The 26843-nt window shown below is 38.7% G+C and overlaps 1 long non-coding RNA gene across 1 annotated transcript; it reads right to left on the bottom strand.

The window, feature by feature from the left end:
* Positions 1–6502: 6502 nt before the first annotated feature.
* Positions 6503–24131, bottom strand: LOC137204719 (uncharacterized). The gene is made up of 3 exons (XR_010933802.1): positions 18927–24131; positions 11185–11321; positions 6503–6984 (listed from the first exon to the last, which is right to left on the bottom strand). It is a non-coding gene; the product is annotated as an uncharacterized lncRNA (long non-coding RNA).
* Positions 24132–26843: the final 2712 nt, after the last annotated feature.

Genomic DNA, 26843 nt, shown 5'->3' with positions numbered 1-26843 from the left:
TCTGAGAAAGATGCTTTGAAATCTATGTAGAAATTCCTTGAGAATAAAAACAAAAGTCTTTAAGCTTTCTTTCCCAAGAAAGAGAGAATATAATTAAATATATTGGTGTTTTTTAAATTTTATTTATTTTTTATACAGCAGGCTCTTATTAGTTATCTATTTTATACATATTGGTGTACATATGTCAATCCCAATCTCCCAATTAATCCCACCACCACCACCCCTGCTTTCCCCCCTTGGTGTCCATATGTTTGTTCTCTACGTCTGTGTCAATATTTCTGCATTGCAAACCAGTCCATCTGTACCATTTTTCTAGGTTCCACATATATGTGTTAATATACGATATTTGTTTTTCTCTTTCTGACTTCTCTCTGTATGACAGTCTCTAAGCCCATCCACATCTCTACAAATGACCCAATTTCGTTCCTTTTATGGCTGAGTAATATTCCATTGTATATATGTACCACAACTTCTTTATCCATTTGTCTGTTGATGGGCATTTAGGCTGCTTACATGACCTGGATATTGTAAATAGTGCTGCAGTGAACATTGGGGTGCATGTGGCTTTTTTAATTATGGTTTTCTCTGGGTATATGCCCAGTAGTGGGATTGCTGGGTCATATGGTGGTTCAATTTTTAGTTTTCTAAGGAACCTCCATACTGTTCTCCATAGTGGCTGCATCAATTTACATTCCCACCAACAGTGCAAGAGGGTTCCCTTTTCTCCACACCCTCTCCAGCATTTGTTGTTTGTAGATTTTCAGATGATGCCCATTCTAACTGGTGTGAGGTGATACCTCATTGTAGTTTTGATTTGCATTTCTCTAATAATTAGTGATGTTGAGCAGCTTTTCATATGCTTCTTGGCCATCTGTATGTCTTCTTTGGAGAAATGTCTGTTTAGGTATTCTGCCCATTTTTGGATTGGGTTGTTTGTTTTTTAAATACTGAGCTGCATGAGCTGTTTATATATTTTGGAGATTAAACCTTTGTCCATTGATTAGTTTGCAAATATTTTCTCCCATTCTGAGGATTGTCTTTGCGCCTTATTTATGGTTTCCTTGGCTGTGCAAAAGCTTTTAAGTTTCATTAGGTCCCATTTGTTTATTTTTGTTTTTATTTCCATTATTCTAGGAGGTGGGTCAAAAAAGATCTTGCTGTGATTTATATCAGAGAGTGTTCTGCCTATGTTTTTCTCTAAGAGTTTTATAGTGTCTGGCCTTACATTTAGGTCTTTAATCCATTTTGAGTTTATTTTTGGGTATAGTGTTAGGGAGCGTTCTAATTTCATGCTTTTACATGTAGCTGTCCAGTTTTCCCAACTCCACTTGTTGAAGAGGCTGCCTTTTCTCAATTGTATATCCTTCCCTCCTTTGTCATAGATTAGTTGACCATAAGTGTGTGGGTTTATCTTTGGGCTTTCTATCCTGTTCCATAGATCTATATTTCTGTTTTTGTGCCAGTACCATATTGTCTTGATTACTGTAGCTTTGTAGTTTAGTCTGAAGTCAGGGAGTCTGATTCCTCCTGCTCCATTTTTTCCCTCAAGATTGCTTTGACTATTCGGGGTCTTTTGTGTCTCCATACAAATTTTAAGATTGTTTGTTCTAGTTCTGTAAAAGATGCCATTGGTAATTTTATAGGGATTGCATTGATTCTGTAAATTGTTTTGGGAAGTTCATCATTTTCATATTGTTGATTCTTCCAATCCAGGAACATGGTATATCTCTCTGTCTGCACCATCCTTGATTTCTCTCATCAGTGTTTTACACTTTTCTGAGTACAGGTCTTTTACCTCCTTACATAGGTTTATTCCTACGTATTTTATTCTTTTTGTTGCAATGCTGAGTGGGAATGTTTCCTTAATTTTTCTTTCTGATCTTTTGTTGTTAGTGTATAGGAATTCAAGAGATTTCTGTGCATTATTCTGTATCATGCAACTTTACCAAATTCATTGATTAGCTCTAGTAGTTTTCTGGTGGCATCTTTAGGATTTTCTATGTATAGTATCATGTCATCTGCAAACAGTGACAGTTTTACTTCTTCTTTTCCAATTTGTATTCTTTTTATTTCTTTTTCTTCTCTGATGGCCGTGGCTAGGACTTCCAAAACTATGTTGCATAAAAGTGGCGAGAGTGGACACCCTTGTTTTGTTCCTGATCTTACAGGAAATGCTTATAATTTTTCACCATTGAGAATGATGTTTGCTGTGGGTTTGTCCCATATGGCCTTTATTATGTTGAGCTAGGTTCCCTCTATGCCCACTTTCTGGAGTTTTTATGATAAATGGGTGTTGAATTTTGTCCAATTCCTTTTCTGCGTCTATTGAGATGATCATATGGTTTTTATTCTTCAGTTTGTTAATATGGTGTTTCACACTGATTGATTTGCTTATACTGAAGAATTCTTGCATCTCTGGGATAAATCCCACTTGACCATGGTGTATGATTGTTTTAATGTATTGCTGGATTATGTTTGCTAGTATTTTGTCGAGGATTTTTGCATCTATATTCATCAGTGATATTGGTTTGTAATTTTCTTTTTTTGTAGTATCTTTGTCTGGTTTTGGTAACAGGGTTATGGTGGCCTTGTAGAATGAGTTTGGGAGTTTTCCTTCCTCTGCAATTTTTTTGAAGAGTTTGAGAAGGATGGGTGTTAGCTCTTCTCTAAAATCTTTGATAGAATTCACCTGTGAAGCCATCTGGTCCTGGGCTTTTGTTTATTGGGAGATTCTTAATCACAGTTTTAATTTCATTACTTATGATTCATCTGTTGATATTTTCTATTTCTTCCTGGTTCAGCCTTGGAAGGTTATACCTTTCTAAGAATTTGTCCATTTCTTCCAGGTTGTCCATTTTATTGGCACAGAGTTGCTTGTAGTAGTCTCTTATGATGCTTTGTATTTCTGCAGTGTCTGCTGCAACTTCTCCTTTTTCATTTCTAGTTTTATTGATTTGAGTCCTCTCCCTCAAATGAGTCTGGCTAAAGGTTTATAAATTTTGTTTATCTTCTCAAAGAACCAGCTTTTCGTTTCACTGATCTTTACTGTTGTTTTCTTTGTTTCTATTTCATTTATTTCTGCTCTGATCTTTATGATTTCTTTCCTTTTACTAACTTCGGGTTTTGTTTATTCTTCTTTCTCTAGTTCCTTTAGGTGTAAGGTTAGATTGTTTGAGATTTTTCTTGTTTCTTGAGGTAGGTTTGTATTGCTATAAACTTCCATCTTAGAACTGCTTTTGCTGCCTCCCATAGGTTTTGGATAATCATGTTTTCGTTGTCATTTGTCTCTAGGTATTTTTTTATTTCCTCCTGGATTTCTTCAGTGATCTCTTGGTTATTTAGTAATGTATTATTTAGCCTCCATGTGTTTGTGTTTTTTACGATTTTTTCCCTGAAATTTATTTCTAATCTCATAGCGTTGTGGTTGGAAAAGATGGTTGATATGATTTCAGTTTTCTTAAATTTACCAAGGCTTGATTTGTGACCCAAGATGTGATCTACCCTGGAGAATGTTCTGTGTGCACTTGAGAAGAAAGTGTAATCTGCTGTTTCTAGATGGGATGTCCTATAAATATCAATTAAATATATCTGGTCTATTGTGTCATTTAAAGCTTGTGTTTCCTTATTAATTTTCTGTCTGGATGAGCTGTCCATTCGTCTGAGGTATTATAGTCCCCCACTATTACTGTGTTACTGTTTATCTTTTCTTTTATAGCTGTTAGAATTTGCCTTATGTATTGAGGTGTTCCTTTATTGGGTGCATATACATTTATATCTTCTTCTTGGATTGATCCTTTGATCGTTATGTAGTATCCTTCCTTGTCTCTTGTAACATTCTTTATTTTAAAGTCTATTTTATCTGTTATGAGTATTGCTACTCCTGCTTTCTTTTGATTTCCATCTGCATGGAATATCTTTTTCCATCCCCTCACTTTCAGTCTGTATGTGTCCCTAGGTCTGAAGTCGGTCTCTTGTAGACAGCATATGTCTTGTTTTTGTATCCATTCAGCAAGCCTGTGTCTTTTGGTTGGAGCATTTAATCCATTCACATTTAAGGTAATTATCGATATGTATGTTCCTTTTACCATTTTCTTAATTGTTATGGGTTTGTTTTTGTAGGTCCTTTTCTTCTCTTGTGTTACCCACTTAGAGAAGTTTCTTCAGCATTTGTTGTAGAGATGGTTTGGTGGTGCTGAATTCTCTTGGCTTTTGCTTGTCTGTAAAGCTTTTGATTTCCCTATAGAAAATGAATGAGATCCTTGCCGGGTAGGGTAAACTTGGTTGTAGGTTCTTCCCTTTCATCACTTTAAATATATCGTGCAACTGCCTTCTGGCCTGTAGTTTCTCCTGAGAAATCAGCTGTTAACCTTATGGGAGTTCCCTTGTATATTATTTGTCATTTTTCCCTTGTTGCTTTCAATAATTTTTCTTTGCCTTTCATATTTGTCAATTTGATTACTATGTGTCTCAGTGTGTTTCTCCTTGGGTTTATCCTGCCTGGGACTCTCTGTGCTTCTTGGACTTGGGTGGCTATTTCCTTTCCCATGTTAGGGAAGTTTTCAACTATAATCTCTTCAAATATTTTCTTGGGTTCTTTCTCTCTCTTCTCCTTCTGGGACCCCTATAATGCGAATGTGGGTGAGTTTAATGTTGTCCCAGAGGTCTCTTAGGCTGTCTTCAGCTCTTTTCATTCTTTTCTTTTTATTCTATTCTGTGGCAGTGAATTCCACCATTCTGTGTTCCAGGTCACTTGTCCATTCAGAAGAATGGATATTCTGCTATTGATAGCAGTCTCCTTCTATTGATTCCTTCTAGTGTATTTTTCATTTCAGTTATTGTATTGTTCATCTCTGTTTGTTCTTTAATTCTTCTAGGTGTTTGTTCTTTAATTCTCCTAGGTCTTTGTTAAACATTTCTTGCATCTTCTCGATCTTTGCCTCCATTCTTTTTCCGAGGTCCTGGATCATCTTCACTATCATTATTCTGAATTCTTTTTCTGGAAGGTTGCCTATCTCCACTTTATTTAGTTGTTTTTCTGGGGTTTTATCTTGTTCTTTCTTCTGGTACATAGTCCTCTGCCTTTTCATTTTCTCTATCTTTCTGTGAATGTGGTTTTCGTTCCACAGGCTGCAGGATTGTAGTTCTTCTTGCTTCTGCTGTCTGCCCTCTGGTGGATGAGGCTATCTAAGAGGTTTGTGCAAGCTTCCTGATGGGAGAGACTGGTGGTGGGTAGAGCTGGGTGTTGCTCTGGTGGGCAGAGCTCAGTAAAACTTTAATCCACTTGTCTGCTGATGGGTGGGGCTGAGTTCCCTCCCTGTTGTTTGTTTGGCCTGAGGGAACTCAGCCCTTGAGGCTACACTCTCTTTGGTGGGGCTAATGGTAGATTTTGGGAGGGCTCATGCCAAGGAGTACTTCCCAGAACTTCTGCTGCCAGTGTCCTTGTCCCTGCGGTGAGCCACAGCCACCCCCTGCCTCTGCAAGAGACCCTCCAACACTAGCAGGTAGGTCTGGTTCAATCTCCTGTGGGGTCACTGCTCCTTCTCCCTGGGTCCTGATGTGTGCACTACTTTGTGTGTGCCTTCCAAGAGTGGAGTCTTTGTTTCCCCCAGTCCTGTCTTAGTCCTGCAATCAAATCCCGCTAGCCTTCCAAGTCTGATTCTCTGGGAATTCCTCCTCCCATTGCCGGACCCCCAGGTTGGGAAGCCTAATGTGTGGCTCAGAACCTTCACTCCAGTGGGTGGAATTCTGTGGTATAGTTGTTCTCCAGTTTGTGAGTCACCCACCCAGTGGTTATGGGATTTGATTTTATTTTTATTGCGCCCCTCCTACCGTCTCATCGCAGCTTCTCCTTTGTCTTTGGATGTGGGGTATTTTTTGGGTGAGTTCCAGTGCCTTCCTTTTGATGATTGTTCAGCAGTTAGTTGTGATTCCAGTGTTCTCCTACTGTGAGTATTAGAAGGCTTCAAATTTAGAAAAGAAATTTAGCCAAGATCTCCTGGAGCAATAAACTTTGAATATAATATTCTATTATCAGATATAGTTAACTTTGGGGAGGAAACTAATTTAATATGTAAGACACTTTGATTTGCATTTATTTGATATTAATGAGATTGATACTTATCTATGAATTTTCTAACTATATTTTTAAAATTGAATTATCTATTGATGTGGGGCATTTTTATCAGGTGAAGTTCTAATATCTTTCTCATGATGTATAACCTGGATTTAAATAACATGTTATTTGTGAAAAATTGCCACTAACTAGGAGCTTTTTGTAAGGCACTCTGCTGATCCAGGGGTACATAGAAAGGCCCTGATTTTTGTGGTTGCAAGGCCACAATTCATAGTGCTGGAGTGTCAGGGGGAAGTCACTTAGCCACTCTGAGCCCAACTTTCCCATCTGTGAAAGGAGAACATTGAATTAAATGATCACAGAGTATCTTACAACAATTTATTTGCAAAGAACAGAGATTCTCTCAAAATAGCTCAAGTAGAAGGGTGAGATTTTGTTAGCAAGGGCTCTATGTCACAGCTTTGCTTGTCTCTGCTTCTGTGTTTTGGCCTCATTCTTCTACCATCAACAACTTCTCAACACATGGTAGGAAATAGCACCCTTGGGAAACCACACCCTTTATAACTCATGGTTCAAAGGGAAAAGAGATATTTTTGTCCTATTGCCCATATACCAAATCTCTGGGAAAGCTTCCAGTGGGCCACATACTCATCCCTGGACCACAGAACCAGAGGGGCACCATAATTGACAGTTGGGGAAGAAATAAATGAGTGCTGAGAATACAAAAATGGTGAGTGTCCACCACAGACTCACATGGGATTTGAAGAGTAGGACCTCACAGGAATGAAGAGCAGGACCACACAGAAACCGAAAAAAAATTGTCAGGCAGCCAATTTCTCTGATGGTCAGTCTCTAGATCCACACATGCTCTCATGTTTGCTTCTCTTTGAGCATCTGTTCCTATGTTTTCTCTACAAAAAAAAAAAAAAAAAAGCCTTTTCCAGAAAACTCCTGTTTCTGGCTCCCCATAACCTTAGCTTCCATGTGACTCTGACACCCACCTCCCCATGCTGACACTGTCTCTCAGAAATACGACCGTGCAGCTCAGCTCCTCACTGCCCTCAACTGTCTCAGCCCCTGTTCCCAATTCTAACTTTCCAAAGGAAAGAATGATTGACTGGTAACCATAAGTTCATTCTCTAAGTTTGTGAGTCTGTTTCTGTTTTGTAAATAAGTTCACTTGTATAATTTTTTAGATTGCCCATATAAGCGATATCATATGCTAGTTGTCTTTCTCTGTCTGACATACTTCGCTTAGAATGGTAATCTCCAGGTCCATCCATGTTGCTGCAAATGGCATTATTTCATTCTTTTTAATGGCTGAGTAATATTCCATTGCATACATGTACCACATCTTCTTTATCCATTCATCTGTCAATGGACATTTAGGTTGCTTTCATGTCTATTGTAAACAACACTGCAATGAACAAGGGTCGGGGGGGGGATAGATTGGGGGTTTGGGATTGACATGTACACACTGCTATATTTAAAATAGATAACCAACAAGGACCTACTGTTTAGAACAGGGAACTCTGCTCAATATTCTGTAATAACCTAAATAGGAAAATAATTTATAAAAGAGTAGATACATGTATATGTATAACTGAATCACTCTGCTGTACACTTGAAAGTAACACAACATTGTTAATCAACTAAGCTCCAATATAAAATTTAAAAGTAAATAAATAAAATAAAATAAAATCCCCCCCCCAAAAAAAAGAATGATTTACTGAAGTTAGGTCAGGGGTATAGTTAAATCAGTTTGACCTATCCCAGCACTGTGGGTGGGTGGAGTATTTTGAGAGGGGAATGTGTTTCCTGTCTACCTGTTCTACTTGACCTTGTATAATTCACATCCTCTTTCACTATGACACACACACACACACACACACACACACACACACACACAGAGGCATCTTGCAGGTTTCTTCAAGTATAAGTTCCCTCCTGCCTCAGGGCTTTCCCTATGCTGTAGCCTCTGCCTAGAATGCTCTTTCTTCACAATTTTTAAATTGTTTGTTTTCCAGCTTTACTGAGATATAATTGACATTGAAACTTACATAAGCTGTACAACATGATGATTTGATACACGCATATATTGTGAAATGATAACCATAATAGAGTTTGTTAACACCTCCACACTCTCACGCAATTACCATTTGTGTGTGTGTGTGTGTGTGCATGTACGTATGTGTGCGTGTATGGTGAGAACATTCATGATCTATTCTCGGAACTTCCCTGGTGGCCCAGTGGCTAAGTATCCGCATTCCATTCCATGCAGGGTACGTGGGTTAGATCCCTGGTCAGAGGACTAAGATCCCACATGCCGTGGGGCAACAGGGCAACTAAGCACACGCACCATGTGCTCTGGAGCCTGCGCACCACAACTAGAGAAGCCCATGGGCCAACTGAAGAGCCCACGTGTTGCAACAAGGACCCAGCACAGCCAAAAAAAAAAAAAAGATCTACTCTGAGAGCAGCTTTCCAGTATACAGTACAGCATTGTTAACTATAGCTACCATGCTGTAATTAAATCCTAAGAACTTATTCATTTTATAGCTTGGAGTTTGTTCCCGCTGACCAAGAATTCCCCATTTCCCTCACCCCTCAGACCCTAGAAACCACCATTCTACTCTCTGTTTCTATAAGTTCAGCTTTTTCAGATTCCATGTATTTTTATGATTTTTTTTTTTTTTTTTTTTTGCAGTACACGGGCCTCTCACTGTTGTGGCCTCTCCCATTGCGGAGCACAGGCTCCGGACGTGCAGGCTCAGCAGCCATGGCTCACGGGCTCAGCAGCTCGCGGCATGCGGGATCCTCCCGGACTGGGGCACGAACCCGTGTCCCCTGCATTGGCAGGCGGACTCTCAACCACTGCGCCACCAGGGAAGCCCTTTTATGATCTATTTTGATGCATCCTTCAAGTTTCAGCTTTTAATGATCACCTTTTTTGACAGGCCTTTCTTGCTTGTGTAATTTAGGAGGTATCTCCTGAAATTCTGTAGCATTATACATTTGTGTGTGTGTGTGTGTGTGTGTGTGCACGTGCGGGTGTGTACATGTATATGTAAAATCCATTCACTGTCTTTTATTCTCTCTCACTGGTTTGCAAACTTACATATGAAAACATGTAAATTTCATATTTTCTGAAACTTTATTATTTTTAGCTTCTAGTCCTCCAAGTAGCAGAAATTTCATCTCAGTCAATTTCCCTAGAGTTTGCGTCCACGTTCTGATGGGGTGCGGAGTGAGAGGGAGGCATTGGGTGGGATTAGTCAGTCCTTGATATAATCATCTCTCCACATTGAAGTCTGGTGAAAAGGATTTATTCAAGGCTGATCTTTAATCAAATCCATCCTTTTCACTGCTGTAATCCTTTCCAATTTCCATTTTCAAGTTGTCCAAGACAGTATCTTCAAAATTAAAGTTTTCTCAAGAAACTTTATTCAATAACAGGCTACTTTTCTAGATTGGGAGAAAAGAAAACCATCTAGTGCGTTATGAAAATTATTTTCTTTCTTTGAATGGCTGAGAATTGATACCACGAATAAAGATGTGGGGAGGAGGAGTCATATAGCACAAGAATTAGTCCATGAATTAAACTTATAACACTGTAAACCCTATAATTTTCACTAAAGCAAAATATTTTGAAAAAAGATGTGAAGTACTAGGAGAACACAGTATGAAACTGTCACTTGCAACAAAGATTTCAAGTACCTAGTGCTCCTTAATGTAATCTCATGTGATATAAATGTCTTTGGCAATCAATGAGCTATTTAAATAGATTATTTTCACCTGCCTTGTATATTCTTTGATAGCAAGTTTCTGTAATTAATTTAATTAGGGAGAGTAATGGACTGTCCTTTGTTTTGCTTTTTAAATTATTCTCAAATCATTCTGTATTGACAGTGTTTTTAGGGGTTCTTAAAGCTAATTCCTACTATAACACAATTAAAGGAAAGATCATTTATTTTCAGACCACAGTTGATTGGCATATTTAGGTACCTTTAGTAAGGGGTATGTGAAAGCTCAGGTTACTGAAAGAGTTCATAATTTTTTTTCATTGTGCTACTTTTTTTTTAAGATTTTTTTGATGTGGAATATTTTTAAAGTCTTTATTGAATTTGTTACAATACTGCTTCTGTTTTATGTTTTGGTTTTTTGGCCATGAGGCATGTGGGATCTTAGCTCCCCGACCAGGGATCGAACCCACATCCTCTGCATTGGAAGGCAAAGTCTTAACCACTGGACTGCCAGGGAAGTCCTTCATTGTGCTACCTTAATTCATAGATATTACTTCCAGAATTTGATGACTAATTTACTCTTAGTTGTAAGCTATGTGGGGATATGTGTTTATTCGACTTTGGAAGTTGATTTTCTTATGTCCTACTCTCTTTAAACAGTGTTCACAATCTAGCTAAATACTAACATTTAAAGCAATGCAATTTGCTCTTCTAATTAGGTTGCAGCATTATCCCTTAACTCACCTAGAAAATAAAATACGAATGGTTCACAATGAATCAAAGTATTGCCTTTAATAATCAGCAGTGTGTGTACCAAGATGCTACCCAAGACAGAGCAAAAGCTAGCCTCTTAGTGTAATTAGCCTTCTTATAAGAAAATTCATTCTTACAATAACAAGAACGAGCTTTCCTGGCATTGTGCATGGTATGGTAGGAAGAACATGAAATCTGGATTCAAAGATTCTGGAGTTGACCCCTGCCAGACTTCCGGAGCCACACAATTAACATGGCAATAAAGGAACTGTCATAGTGGAAGTACCTACAAGAGAACCTACTGTTTTAAAATTCCCTTCCATAACCTGGGTGAACAAATGCCAGCATAGAGGCAGTGGAACATTAAGATTAAAAACATGGACTCTAGGATCTGATGGGCCTTAATCAGATCCTACCCTTTGCACTTAAGGGCTGTAAGAAGTCAGACAGGTTAACTAATCTCTCTCTGCTTCAGTCTTTTTATCAACTATGAGATAAGAATAATAATATCATAGTACCTCCCTCATAGAGCTGTTGTGAGGATTTAAAGAGTTAATTCAACTAAAACTCTGAGGACAGTGTGTGGGCTGCACCAAGAATGAAATGAATACTCACTATGGTTATAAACATATAAGCTGATGGCCGTTCCATTTGGTGCTGAACTGTTCTCAGTTCACTTCAGTTCTGCTCTCTGAACTCTCACTTCCCATGGTTTCTTCTTTACAGAGTGGGATTAATGACTGTGGGCTAATCTGCAATAAAATTCATGACATTATTAAATGCTTATATTTTTCTACTTGTAAAAAGTAAAATATATACTTGTTGCAAAAAATTAGAAACTACATGAAAGCGTAGAGAGAAAAATAAAAATTAAGCAAACTAGGGTTTATTTTTATATATTTCTTCCAAGAATATTTTTCTAGGCATATACATGTTCAACAAAATTTTCATCATTTTGTATGTAGAGTTGCTTCTTGATTTTTTACTTAAACTTTAATCATGAGCATTTCTCCAATTTGTTAAATTTTATTGAAAATTAATGTTAATGGATACATAATATTCCATCATGCCCTAGTTAATTCACCAATTTCCCACAGCTGAATATTGAGATTATTATCCCATTTTTGGCTAGTATAAATTATACTATAAGAAACATCTTTGTGCTTAATTTGTCTACATTACCCTCATTTACTTGGCCTATATTTCAGAAACTAAATACTTTCTAGAAATTCTATAATTTTTTTTTACCTCCTCTGGTGGAAAAACAGTAACTCATCATTATTTTTTTTTAATTTTTATTTTATATTGGAGTATAGTTGATTAACAATGTTGTGTTAGTTTCGGGTGTATAGCAAAGTGATTCAGTTATACATATACATGTATCTATTCTTTTTCAAGTTCTTTTCCCATTTAGGTTATTACAGAATATTGAACAGAGTTGCCTGTGCTATACAGTAGGTCCTTGTTGGTTATCTATTTTAAATATAGCAGTGTGTATATTTCAAGCCCAAACTCCCAATCTATCCCTCATCATTATTTTAAATTTTAATTATCTGACAAGAAATCAAATTGGACAGTTTTTTTTTAAATTTTATTTTTAATTATTATTATTTTTTTTTGGTGGTACGTGGGCCTCTCACTGTTGTGGCTCTCCCGTTGCGGAGCAAAGGCTCTGGATGCGCAGGCTCAGCGGCCACGGCCCACGGGCCCAGCCGCTCCACGGCATGTGGGATCTTCCCGGACCGGGGCACGAACCCGTGTCCCCTGCATCAGCAGGCAGACTCTCAACCACTGCGCCACCAGGGAAGCCCAATTGGACAGTTTTTAAGCTACTTATTTATACTTTGGATTTATTCCATTAATTGTCTATGTTTCTTGCCTAAGTTCCTATAGAAAATTTTCTTTTTCTATTGTCTTTTGCCTACTTAACACTACTGTTAGTGTTTTCCTTATTGAAATATAAGTAGAGGAACGTACCTTCCCACTCCTGTTGTTTCCCTCTGTTTTAGTCCATTTGGGCTGCTGTAACAAAATACCACAGACCAGGTGGCTTATGAACAACAGAAATTTATTGCCCATAGTTCTGGGGGCTGGAAATTCAAGATCAGGGTGCCAGAATAGCATGGTTGGGTGAAGGCCCTCTTCTGGTTACAGACTTCTCCTTGTATCCCTACGCGGTGGAAGGGTCTGGAGAGCTCTATGGGGTCTCTTTTATAAAAGCACTAATCCAATTCATGAGGTTTCCACCATTGTGACCTTATCAGCTCCCCAAAGCCCACCTTTCAATACTATCATCTTGGGCCTTAGGATTTCAACATAAGAATTTTGGGGGATGCAAACATTTAGAGCAGAGCATCTTATATGTCGATGGAGCCCCACTGCCTAACACCCCTGGTCCCTCAACCACTCTCCCCAAAACAGCTCCCCTCCGCACTCACTCTCCCTCTGCCCCTAGGGATGAGGAACTGTTGATCTGTGAGTTTACGATAAGGAACTGGGCAAGCACAGCTTCACTCTTCCTCCGACCTCCCTGTTCCTCCACACCAGAAACTGTGGGAAGCACTTGTCATATCTGCTCCCCTCTGCTGTAAGTTTTAAAGCCGCAGCTTAACTGGAGAGGCCAGGGGCTTCCCAGCACTGCCTGGGACCCAGTGTGTAGGTCTGCCTAATCCTAGGGTTCAAAGTTAGAAAGTCCACTCTTGCCACTCACACAGGCCACCTGAAACACTTTATTAGTAATGGAGGTAATATTTTGCTATCTGCTACTTCTTTGTCTCTCTCAACTGGTTCAAATCTTGGGTAGAGAAAGCAAAGGAGTCATTCATTGGGATTCAGGAAATGCCAAAATCTGAAACTTCAGAAAAGGAGACGAAACTGAATTGAGGGGACAAGTAATAATAAAAGAGTTGATGCATAGAGGAGATGGGTAGGAAAGAGAGCGATCAAAGCTGCACAAATGCAGTTTTTCCTTGACATGCCACAGAAGCTTCTGGAAACTTTGTTCATAGGCAAATGGCTATTTTGTACATCTTCACTGGCATTCGGAAAATTCAAGCCTGCCTCAGCAAAAGCACAAGGTGCCTTGGTCTCAGCATATGTCTGATTCCCAGGCTGTCTTAGAATCAGCAAAGGTGCATGCCTCAGGCTGAATGCTGCTGTAGCTGAACCAGAAACCACACAGGCGCCAGGCTAGACAATAAATGCAGCTGGGACCTCAGCAAGTGCAGGCAGTCCTCAGGGACTATAGTGAGAGGATTTGATTACAGAGAAAAAGTCGTTGCATGTCAGGCTTTTTAGATATTTGGGGGTCATGTAAATTATCTGAAGCTTTTGCTTAGGTTTTTTTATTGTTTGCTTTCTGTTTTGTTTTGCCAACCAGATCAAATCTTAAATTATAACTACGTTGTGTAGGAACTACAGAAAAATAGGGTGCAAATTTTTAAAGATTTTTAAGATTTTTTTCTTTTTGGTGTGGACCATTTTCTTAAAGTCTTTATTGATTTTGTTACATTATTGCCTCTGTTCTATGTCTTGGTTTTTTGGCCCCGAGGCATGTGGGATCCCAGCTCCCTGACCAGGGATCAAACCCGCACCCCCTGCATTGGAAGGCAAAGTCTTAACCACTGGACCGCCAAGCAAGTCCCATAGGGTGCAAATTTTTAGCTTTAAATTGTTCGTGTGAGGCCTAGGTCAGCAGTGGGATAGATTTCTCCAAATTCTGTCATTACCATCATTATTGTTGCAAGGAGTAAAGATACTAACATAACAAAAAGAATAAACTGTTAGACACCACAGAGGCTTCTTAAAAGAGTAGGGGTGGGGCTTCCCTGGTGGCACAGTGGTTGAAAGCCCGCCTGCCGATGCAGGGGACACGGGTTTGTGCCCCGGTCCGGGAAGATCCCACATACTGTGGAGCGGCTGGGCCCGTGAGCCATGGCCGCTGAGCCTGCGCATCTGGAGCCTGTGCTCCGCAACGGGAGAGGCCACAACAGTGAGAGGCCCGCATACCGCAAAATAAATAAACAAATAAACAAATAAATAAATAAATAAAGAGTAGGGGCGGAAAAGAGAAGGAAGATACGTTAATAGAAACATATCCCAATTCTGCTGAAAACAATAGATGGTAAAACTACTAGTCAAGGCCCCTGATGTCCAAAAGCTGAGGAGAATAAACATAGGCACAGATCCTCACGTGACCTCTTGATGGAAGCTTCTATGCAGAAATCTTCTGAGGGAGTTCTCCAGCTGAAACAATATGAAGTTGAAGGAGAAATCTTTCCTAGGAATGAGTTTTCCTAAGCAAAAACAATTTCATAAGAAGATGCAGAGGTCATAGCCCCTGAGGCAAAGGATTGAAATACCCACTCACAAGAGAAAGACCCCACCCTTGTTATTAGCACTGGGGTCCCAACGCCATTCTGGGGGCCAGAGCCCTGTATTTTCTTTTTACCCTAATAGCCTTTGGCCTTTGATTTCATTATTTAGTCAATATTTCTGACTGTCCTACTCTAAACTCCACTGGGCTGGAGAGGGTGTGGAGAAAAGGGAACCCACCTACACTGTTGGTGGGAAGGTAAATTGGTACAACTGTTATGAAAAACAGTATGGAGGTTCCGTTAAAAACTAAAAATAGAACTACTACATGATCCAGCAATCCCACTCCCGGGCATATATCTGGAGAAAACCATAATTCAAAAATATACATGCACCCCAATATTCATTGCAGCACTATTTACAACAGCCAGGATATGGAAGCAACCTGAATGTCCATCGACAGAGGAATGGATAAAGAAGATGTGGTATATATATGTACAATGGAATATTACTAAGCCATTAAAAAAACAAAATAATGCCATTTGCAGCAACATAGATGGACCTAGAGATTGTCATACTGAGTGAAGGAAGTCAGACAAAGACAAACATAATATGATATCGCTTATTTGTAGACTCTAAAAAAATGGTACAAATGAACTTATTTACAAAACAGAAATAGAGTCACAGATGTAAAAAACAAACTTATGGTTACCAGGGAGGAAAAGGGGCTGGGGGATAAATTGGGAGATTAGGATGGACATATACACACTACTATATATAAAATAGATAACAAATAACTTTCTGTATAGCACAGGGAACTCTACTCAATACTCTGTAATGACTTATATAGGGAAAGAATCTAAAAAAGAGTGGATATACGTATATGTATAACTGATTCACTTTGCTGTACACCTGAAACTAAAACAACAGTGTAAATCAACTATACGCCAATAAAAATTAATAATAAATAAGTAAACTCCACTGGGACAAAACTCAGCTCTGTTTTGTTCATTCCCAGATTTCTAACACTTAACACAGTGGCCGGCATATATTTGTTGAACAAATAAATAAATTGATGGGTATGGAAGATATTAAAGAGTTTGCTTTCATTTTCTTTTGGTTCTGATTACTTCAAAGCATATGATTAAAATATCCTGTAAAATGTTAAATATATATTATTTTCCTTTGTCCTACTGTATATTGAACAGAGGCCTCACGTTCTAAGGAGGGCCTGGGTCACAAATACAGTTGTCTGCAGGAACAATGATTTAACACAGATGCCTAAAAGCTTCTGCCTAAAATATCACAGTGGAAAAACTCTGCCTGATACCAAACCTAACACCTGAATAATTTTCTTGCTTCATTGCATGTCTTTCTCTCTCTTTTTGATTCCAGATATTTGTGTATGAGAGGATAGAAGAAATTGAAGTCAATATTATCCCCACCCTGCATTCTTCAGAGAAGTCTTGCCTTTCTTCTGTCCCTCAAATAAAGTGAGAGGTTGATCGCTGGGCTCCAACCAAGAACTGAGTTGACTCCAAATGGACAGAGTTTTAGATACGACTCAGTTCACCTTAGTGTCAAATGTTTGAGGCTGAGCCTGTGTTTATGACAGGCCCACTCCTCCAGCACGGCTTTGTCTACCAAAGCCCCAGCATACTGTGGGAAATTTCACTTCCCTTTTCAGTCCAGGCCCCATCGTGCCTGTCGCCCCAGTACTTGGCAGACCCATGCATTCACAATTCCTCCAGATTCCAACTCAAGTCACCCCATTGTCAGTTGTTTTTTTTTTAATTAATTAATTTATTTATTTATTTTTGGCTGTGTTGGGTCTTCGTTTCTGTGCGAGGGCTTTCTCTAGTTGTGGCGAGCGGGGGCCCCTCTTCATCGCGGTGCGCGGGCCTCTCACCATCGCGGCCTCTCTTGTTGCGGAGCACAGGCTCCGGACGTGCAGGCTAAGCGGCCATGGCCCATGGGCCTAGTTGCTCCGCGGCATGTGGGATCTTCCCAGACCAGGGCTCGAACCCGTGTCCCCTGCATTGGCAGGCAGATTCTCAACCACTGCGCCACCAGGGAAGCCCCCATTGTCAGTTTTAACCAAAGGAATGTAAGAATTTATGTCAGCTAGCTCTGAACAGAAGCTTCAAAACTCACTGCATGCTTCCTCATACATATATTTTCCTCTGCCATGAGATTGGCATGACTATATTAGTTTCCTGGGGGTGTTGTAACAAGGTGCCACAAGGGGAGTGGTTAACAGAATTTATTGTCAGACAGGTCTGGAATCTAGAAGTCCAAAGTCAAGGTGTTGGCAGGGTTGGTTCCTTCTGAGGGTGTGAGGGAAGGCTCTGTTCCAGGTATCTCTTGTTGATTTGTAGACAGCCATCTTCTCCCTGTATTTTCATATCATCTTCTCTCTGTGCATGTCTGTATCTGTGTCCAAATTTGCCCTTTTTATAAAGACTCAGTCATACTGGATTAGGGCCCACTCTAATGACCTCATCTTACCTAATTACATCTGTAATGACCCTATTTCCAAATAAGGTCACGTTCTGAAGCACTGGGGGTTAAGATTTCAACATATGAAAATGGGGGAACACAATTCAACACATAACAATGCCCCAAACCACAACTGCTTTTTCATCCTGAATCCAAGAATGAAGAAGACATGTAAAGGAAAGCCTTGCAGATCCATACTTGACATTCAATACAAGCCACAAATAAATCTTTCTTATTGTATGTCACTAAGATTTCAGGGTTGGTTTGTCACCACTGCTTTACTTACCAAGAGCTGACTAACATAGGATCCAGTATGTGTTCATTTGGTGTAGTTCTCTTGATTTCAGGTAATGTAGTGGGTTGAATTGTGTCCCCCTAAAAGACAAGTTTAAGTCTTAACCCCCAATGCTTGTGAATGTGACCATATTCAGAAATAGGGTCTTCGCAGAAGTTAAGATGATGTCATACTGGAGAAGTGTTGGTCCTAAATCCAATGACTACTGTGAGAAGAAGGGAAGGACACAAGAGATACATGAAGGGAAGAAGACCATGTGAAGACAGAGGAAGGCCATGTGAAAGCCATGAGCAGAGATTGGAGTGCTGCATGTACAAACCAAGGAACACCACGGATTGCTGGAAGCTAACAGGAGCTAGAAAGAGGCAAAGTGGAATTCTTCCCCAGAACCTTCAGAGGGAACACGGCCTTGCCAACACCATGATTTCAGACTTCTATCCTCTGGAATTACAAAAGAATTAATTTATGTTGTTTCAAGCCACCCAGCCTGTGGTATTTTGTTATGGCAGCCCATTATGTTTATTCAGGTAGGATCAATCCCTATTTTCACAGCAAAGTTTTTTAATGCTGTGTTTCATGAAGGTCAGTAATTCTCAGTGCAGTTCCCTCATCTTTTTTTCTTAATGAATTGTCACCAAAATATGGCAATAACTTGTCTGAAACTGTCTTAGTTGTGGTGTATGCTTTATTTTGTCTTTTTGCACATATTCATTGATATTTCAGTGGGAAGTTAAAAATGTGTGTCAGGTACTCCTAAAGCTGACACTCTATAACTCTCAAATCTAGTATGTTTAAGCATTCAGGAAGAGATTTTTCTGTTGAAAAGTTAATCTCCCAAACCAACAAAGGAGAAGTAAAGTTGACAGTGCCAGGGAGGACTGGACTTAAAATCCAATAGGAAACAAATACCTAAAAACCAACCTCTCTGAGTCTTAAAATCAAGTATGCTCAGTTAAAAAGAAATTCCAACTGCCTGCACAGTGCTGGCCTTACTTACGATGCCCCTAAGGCACTAGAAGGGGAGGAATCACTTTATCATTAATTTTACAGTAGTGGTTTAAGATCACCATTTGGTGTGCACTCACAGTAGGCTTTTGCAAAGACAACTACTGTTAAAGTTCAAGGAGTGTAGAGTGGGGAGTCTAAGTGCAAAGGCCAGAGTCACACCATTGACCTCCCTTTGAACAGGCTTCAGCAGCAATAAAGAGCGTCAGCATTTACTACAAGTGGGAAGGCACCTGTGACTCACCTCTGTAACCTCCAGGAGAGCCATTCAACAGTCAGGGGCTGCATCAAGCGGCAGAAAATGACAGGCTGACCATGGCCTTTGCAGAGGCAGCAGGAAGTAGGGATTTGCAGCTTTGGGAGAGTAACCCAACAAAAGGGATTAATTATTGGGGGATGGGATTGCTTATTATTAATATACATTTATATTTATTATATTTAATACTTATAAAAATTATAACTGTATAGCACAGGAAACTATATTAAATATCCTGTAATAAACCATAATGGAAAAGAACGTAAAAAGGAATATATATGTATAACTGAATCACTTTGCTGTACAGCAGAAATTGACACAACACTGTAAATCAACTATACTTCAATAATAATAAAAAAAGAATAACATGTACTGTAAAAAAAAAATTTATACAATCATTGAAGAATCATTCAAACAATATAGAAACTGTGAAAAGTGCAAGTGCCCATAAACCAGCATCATCCCGAGATAAGCACTATTACCTGTTTTATATATAAATGTCTCAAATTTTTCTATTCCTCTAATAACATAGTTTTCCCTCTCTTTTTATTTATTTATTTACAAAATGGGATTATACTATACTTTTTTTTTTTACAATTTGCTTATTGGATTTAACAATATGGAGATACTTTTACAATATTATATATCTACTTGTCTTTTTTTTTACTTTTTAGAATAATGTTATTATTTTTATAAATATGAAACATTCTCATTCCATAATATTCAAGCTCTCCAGAAGAGTATAAAAAAAGATAGCAAAAAATATATACAAAATGTAAAAAACTAAAAACTCTCATTAACATTAAATGAGCTTCATTCCAGATATTTATGCATAAATATATAGAAAATAATAGAGATGGATGGATATATACATAAAATAAAATTTTAATATATGTAATATTTTAAGTAAGAAATACAGTTTTATTTGAATTTAAACAAGATAATTTTTCTAACTGAAGTAAAGTTGAAGAATTTATGAAATCAGAGCAATGTCTCTTCTGACAAAGAGAATTAGTTGGTTAAGTATAAGGAAAATATAAAACCATTAAAGAGGTTCATTTTATTACGTTTTAAACCACCTGCTTCAAACAAGCCTATAAATATTTAGCCTTAACTCCACATACAAATGCATTTAGTGTTGTAGCAGACATTATCAAGCATCTATTTCTGTCCGCTCTCTTCTTCCCCTCCCCCCAAAACGTATTTATTCCAATTTCCTTCCTTCTTCTCATAGCCATATGCTTTAGGACAGGACAGAGGGTGAGTCTTAATTTGTCAACCATGGGGAAACCCATTCTCCCCGCCAATGATTGGTTTAGTACTGTAGGCATGTGATACAATTCTGACCAATGAGACATGAGGGTAACTTTGCTGGAGGGCTTCCAGGAAATGTTTCCTAATTTTTAAAAGGAAAACACATAGAAGCAAATAATCTATTCTTCTGAACATCTTTGCATTTGGTTGTAATGCCTGGATTGTTGCAGCCACTTTGAAGCCTGAGAACAAATCTGACTCTTTTAAGAGTGGAAACACAGAAAGATTCAGAGAAGCTGGGTCCATGATGTCATTGTTGGACTCCTGTATTAGACAGTATGGAGCTATATTGCTTCTGGAACCTCTTATTATATAAAGTAGTAAGTATTCTTACTGTTTAAGCCATTTTGAGTTGGAGTTCTGTTTCCTGAATCCAATATTATCTTCAAAGTTATCCTTATGGACATAAGTATTTATCACTGGTCACTTCCTGATTTTGTGTGTGTATGTGTCTGTGTCTGTGTCTGTAATCTAACTTAATCTAAAATAATCTAATCTAATTCTGGGGTGACTTCAAGGCAAGCTTTATTATGTGGTTGGAAAGTTTTGTTAATTACTAGTATAAGAATTCCACATTTCTTATTCATTCATAAATTCATTTATTCATAAATGTGTGTGTGTGTGTTTGTGTGTGTGTGCATGAGCATGTATTTACCATATGTGGTCAGGCACTGTTCTTAATGCTATGGTATAGCTCTGAGTTAAACATGAAAAATCTCTGCTCCTATGAATTTATAATCTAGGCTGTGGGGGAAGAGAGGCAATAAAATAAGTAAGGATATCGTATGATATATAAGAAGGTGATAATTGTTATGGGGGAAAAACAAGAGCAGGAAAGAGGATAGGGAGAACCATGGAAAAAGGATGGGGTAAGGGTTACAATTTTAAGTAGGGGGATTGGGCAAGTCCTCACTGTTACAAAAATTCCTTGATACAAAAACTTGGGCCCATGATACATCATTTGAGCAGATACATAATTTATCACCATCTGACAGTTTGTGCCCATCAACGCTTGGAAGAATCAACACAGCCTCCTAAGAAGGTAATTAGATGTTTGGGCAAGACACATTTTTTTGTGCCTTGAAAGTGAAACACAATCTCCCCCTCCCACCCAAGTTCTGTTTCAAGTGTCAATCCAAAGACAAAAGAACCTAATATGTACTAACTTTGTCCACCTGGTTATTTCTCCTTAAATACAATACATAATAACTATCATTTGTTGAGGATAAGATAAATCTCAGATGAGGTAGCGAACTTAGTGCAAGATCCTTCTACTTTATTACAATTATTTTACTACCTTTTATACTTATCTCTCCCTCACCTAATTTTACAAAGATATTGCTCAATAAAGCACTTAATAAAGCAATTAATGTATTTATTTTCCCAAGAAGCCCTAGCTCTCTTTTTGCAATTCATATTTCATTCACTTCCATATTATATAATTAAACAATTACAATAACAAGTACAGCTGATTTAAACCAACAAACAAACCCCCTGATTATTTCACAAGCAAATAAAGAGTAGGACTGGACATTTTTCTTTAGAAAGGTAGTGCTTGTCTCATCAGACCACGTGGTACTATCATAATACAATCAAACTAAAACGTAAAAGCACTAACACTGAGGGTAACCCCACCCCACCCCCACTCTGACTTTTTCCTACCATCTGGCCAGGATTCATGTGGGAAGATTTTCTCCATAGGTTAGCATTCTGTTCTTTACTGCCACGCTGGACTGTGGGGAGGGTGAGCCTCTGTTGGAGTCAGGCAGGGACAAGTTATGGTTTATGACAAGAGAACAGAGAAACACCAGGATTCGGGAGTTGGCTGACTTGTCACATACACAAGGAGGGTTGTAAGTACAAGCACAGTCAGATAAAGTGAGCAGATCTGAAGTCTTTGAAGGATGTATCCAATGATCAGGCTTAGAGAATATTTCTAGAAGACTAGACACAAACCAAGAGGTACATAATCAGAAGAAGACAAAGGCAGGGTTAAATGGAAAACCACTTCAAGCCAGTGCCTTGAAGGATGAGGCACCTGAATGCCACCACTCAGTCTGCATTACTCTTTCCATACAGGGGAAGCCAATCCCTATGAAAGAAAACCCGAAGAAGCAAACAGTCAGCTCTGTGGGTAAGCTGATACAGGGGAGCAAGACACACACTGAGATATCCCCCAGTTAGATTAATAATGGTTCCCTTTCTTCCAGGGGATTTATAATACTGTATCGGTGCCCAGCTCCTTAGGCAAGACTTTCTCTAGTCTTGGTAAGGATAAGTGTCACCAGTTAAACACAGAGGAAACCATGTTTAATATTACTTTGTATATATTTGCTAAAGCTCAGAAATAGAAAGGAAATCACAGGAAAAAAAATCAACATTCTCAGGAATGCAAAATGTAGGGGTATGAAAGGTTAGGGTGGTCCAAAGGAGAAAAGTTAATATCCAAACACCTGGTCTTCAGAATACTGAGAGACCTAGATAAATAACTTGTTGGACTGTAAGTTTCATCTGCATCTATGCCTCCTGTAGTCATGTTAAAACAAGGCCACAAATTCTTCCATTCTTCTCCCATCAAGAGGTGGGTCTATGTCCCCTCCACTTGAATCTGGTAGGCTGTGGCTTCTTTGACAAATAGAGTATATAGGAAGAGACACAATGTGACTTCTGAGGATAAGTCATAAAAAGCCATGGCACTTCTGCCTGATTTGCTGGAAACCTTCCTTGGGAGCCCTAACCTACCAGGTAAGAAGTTCAGCTACCCTGAGGACACGATTAAGAGGCTACATGTAGGGGCGCAGGTCAACAGACACAGCCTTTGAACCAGCCCAGGCAAGGCGCCAGATATGTGATTCTCATCCCAGTTGAGGCCCCAAACTTTGGGGAGCAAAGACAACGCCTTGAGTGAATTCCTGACCCTTAGAAAGTATACGATTAATAAAATGGTGGTTGTTTTATCCCACTAAGTTCGAGGGGGAAGGTACTCCATTACACAGAAGGAGATAACTGGAATGATTCCCAATACTCTGGGGCAGTAAAATACGATTTATTTATGTGCCCCCCATACCCAAGCTGCACAAACTCAGGCATGCACACATTCATTATCTGCCTCTTTCCTTCTGAAGAGAAAAGAAAGCAAAATACTATTCTTGCTGAGTTTTCTCTATAACGTTTTTGCAGTTGTTACTGTTGTTATAAGAAACTACTCAGGGGTCTTAAGAACAATCATTGCTTAGGGAAATATATAACTAATTCTTAAGGAATACATTTGCTTCAAACTGGGCATGTTTGGCACCCAAAGTTTAAATTAAAAGATTATATCATTGAACCAACTAAAAGACGGCAGGCAGCACACATACACTCTAACATCTCTCTGTCTTTTTCCTGCTCTTCTCCACCTCTCAGTAGCCTTGATCAAAGATCGTCTGTCACTCCCAGTTCTGCAAGAGACAGGATGCACCCAGGTCTGATGCCTGGATTTGGAGCTGCAGAGACTTCTTACTATGAACCAAGCAGATGGAAGCCACAAATCCAAAAACTAGGGTGGAAATGGCTTTTTTGTAGAAAGGCTACTTTTAAATCATCCTATATGTCATCTTCCTGTGGATCACTTTCTTACAAATATTCTCAGCAACACCTTCTAGATGACTTTTTAAGAGAAAGATGAAAATATATTTTCTTTTTAAATTTAAGCTCAAAATAAGTGATCCCCAAGAATATGAAAAAGAATGTATGTATATATATATATATACATATATGTAACTGAATATATATATATATAACTGAATCACTTGCCGTACAGCAGAAGTTAACACATTGTAAATCAACTATACTTGAATAAAATAATTTTTTAAAAAATAAGTGATCCAAGACCCAGATGATTATATGTCTTTCCTTTCCCATTTTTTATATATATATATATATATATATATATATTTTTTTTTTAATGGTACGCGGGGCTCTCATTGCTGTGGCCTCTCCCGTTGCGGAGCAACAGGCTCCGGACGCGCAGGCTCAGCAGCCATGGTTCACGGGCGCAGCCGCTCTGCGGCATGTGGGATCTTCCCGGACCAGGGCACGAACCCGTGTCCTGCATCGGCAGGCGGACTCTCAACCACTGCGCCACCAGGGAAGTCCCCTATTTTATATTTCTTGATGAAATATTTTAAAAGTAAAACGAAGATCTTTTGGCTAATTAAAAAGTTCGTATGTGGGAATAAATATTCCTAAGGTTTACTCAGAACTACCAAATGTTAAAAAATTTGTACTCTAAATTAAAAGTTGTCAATTGCTTTCCTTCTTGAATATTAGATATACTATTAAAGGAAGTTAGATTAAAAAATAATCCATGTTTCGTAAAGGATTTTATCAATATCTCTGCACCATATAAAAAGAAAATTAAATACCAGGACTCAAACACTCATAAATAAGAAAATAAATGAAGCTATTTTACTGGATTTATATTCACTGGCAAAAAAACAAAAATTCTAATGGGTTTTAAGTAGCAGCTTAGCTAAACTTAATTTGTCCACTGGTAATGGTTTTGCTAAGTCACTTCAAACAAGTCGGCTCTATGTCATGCATTCAAGGCAGGGCACATGGTGTGGCCTTTGTGGGCTGGAAACAGGCACCTCATAAGCACAGGTGAAGAGACAGGGAGGGGCAGGATATCCACAGCCCCTGCCCTGGCTCACTGGACAAGGGAAAAAGTGATGAATTCCTGTGAACATATTTTGATGCCCATGCCAACATCACTTCCCAAGCCTGAACCATCAGAAGAAGTTGGGATTTCCTTGATTTTCAAAGTCTTCCATCCCTTGTTTTAGGATAATCCCTGAAACAAACAACATCTAAATTTCAGCAGCTTAACACAAACTTTCTTGCTCATGTAACAGTGCAGTGAGGGTGGGTGGTGGGCTCTGCTTTATGCAATGATTCTGGGACCACAGATACTTCTCTCTAGTGACTCCACCATCTTTCCTTAGCTAGATCCTCTCCATCTGGACAGTTGACAAGTGATCAGAGAAAGAAGGGGACACCTGGTCTCATCATCTCAGCCTGGATCGTGACATTTAGAACTTCTCATGTTCCACTGGCAGGAACCATTCTCATGGCAACCACCTAGACGCAGGCTCCGCCACGTACATCAAAAAATAGGTTTCTATATTTCCCCAATTCTGTGACCTTCTTTCATTTTTTTCCACTTCCAGGGTGGCTACTTCCCTAATCCTGAGTAGAAGAATTATTAATTAAAAATCTTACATGTTGTTTTAAGATGTAGCCAGATGTGGTGGAAATATACCAACTAACATTTGATGTAGATATCATTGACATCTCAATAACTTGTTCCCATTATCTCTAAGAAAATGTAAAATTCTGGCTGAACAATTATAATGTGGCATTTAAACCTTTTCATCTACCAACCTCCAGTCTTAGAAATCATATTTAAAGTAAAATTCTCAACATGTTATGCTATTCTTAGCTCAGATAGAAAACGATGCTGATTATAGCAGCGTAACTATGGTGTTGCCATGGTTATCTACCTATTAATGATTAAACTTGCTTCCTTATGCTCGGTAGAAAGTATACTTTAAAAGTAGAAAAGAGGTTTCAGTTTACTAGCAGTCTGTAAGACCCAAAGTTCTCAAACAAAAGTTTGGATATCAGAAACCAATTCAGGCTCTGATATTCAACAGAGTTTTCTGTTGTGTCCATGGTTTGGGGTGTTTTTTTTCCCTCATCAGCTCCAGCAATCAGTCTTCAAAGGGACAAGCATTTCATGCATCATACAGTCATTATGACTTCCTGGCAAGAGAGAAACTTAGTGAGAGAAAGTATGAATTATGCAAAAATATAAATTTGCTTAAAAACCATAAAGCATAAGCAAATTGAATCTGTTTATTCTTTTCAATTATTTATGAAACCCATCCTCCTGAGTCTACATACAAAACTATCACCATAAATTACCAAAGCAATCAAAGTTTCAGAATCATAGGAACAAGAAGAATAACTAATAGTTTTTCACAGAAATGACTTCGAGATTTATAATGCAAGATACTTTTGTTTACTGTATTTTTAAAAGCACTCAAATGTTTGTAGGTATTTCCAGCTTCCAACACAGCAGATAATTTATCTCCTCACATTTATAGTCCTCACTACTGGTTTTTAGGAAGAATGAAAGCTTGGAAAAGGTGTACAAGATGTCTCTGTCCTCAGATCATTTTGTTCTGCATCAGAGGAAAAAAAAATAATTATTATGTGGTAATGTTTATCTTCCTGTGCTTCTCTATTTGGTTATCCAACAGACATTTCCTGAGTGCTTCATATGATGTGCCAAGCCCTGTCCTGATGCTAGGGATACAGAAATGCACAAGACAGATATAGTTCCTATCATTATAGAGCTTTTAATAGCACAGGTAAGAAATGATGGAGGGCTAAACAAAGGCTTGTGAATGAATCACTCTCTTCTGACAACAGGATGAACCCTTAGCCTGACCTTCAAATTCTTCAGCCTATATTTTAAGCCTTCCTTGTAGGAGTATACTGTGCTTCCTCCCAACTGGTTGTCTGCATACATAATTTGGAACCAAA

This window comes from Pseudorca crassidens, chromosome 13 (assembly GCF_039906515.1).
Source record: "Pseudorca crassidens isolate mPseCra1 chromosome 13, mPseCra1.hap1, whole genome shotgun sequence".
NCBI lineage: Eukaryota > Metazoa > Chordata > Mammalia > Artiodactyla > Delphinidae > Pseudorca > Pseudorca crassidens.
This window is presented reverse-complemented; position numbering and strand designations above follow the sequence as displayed.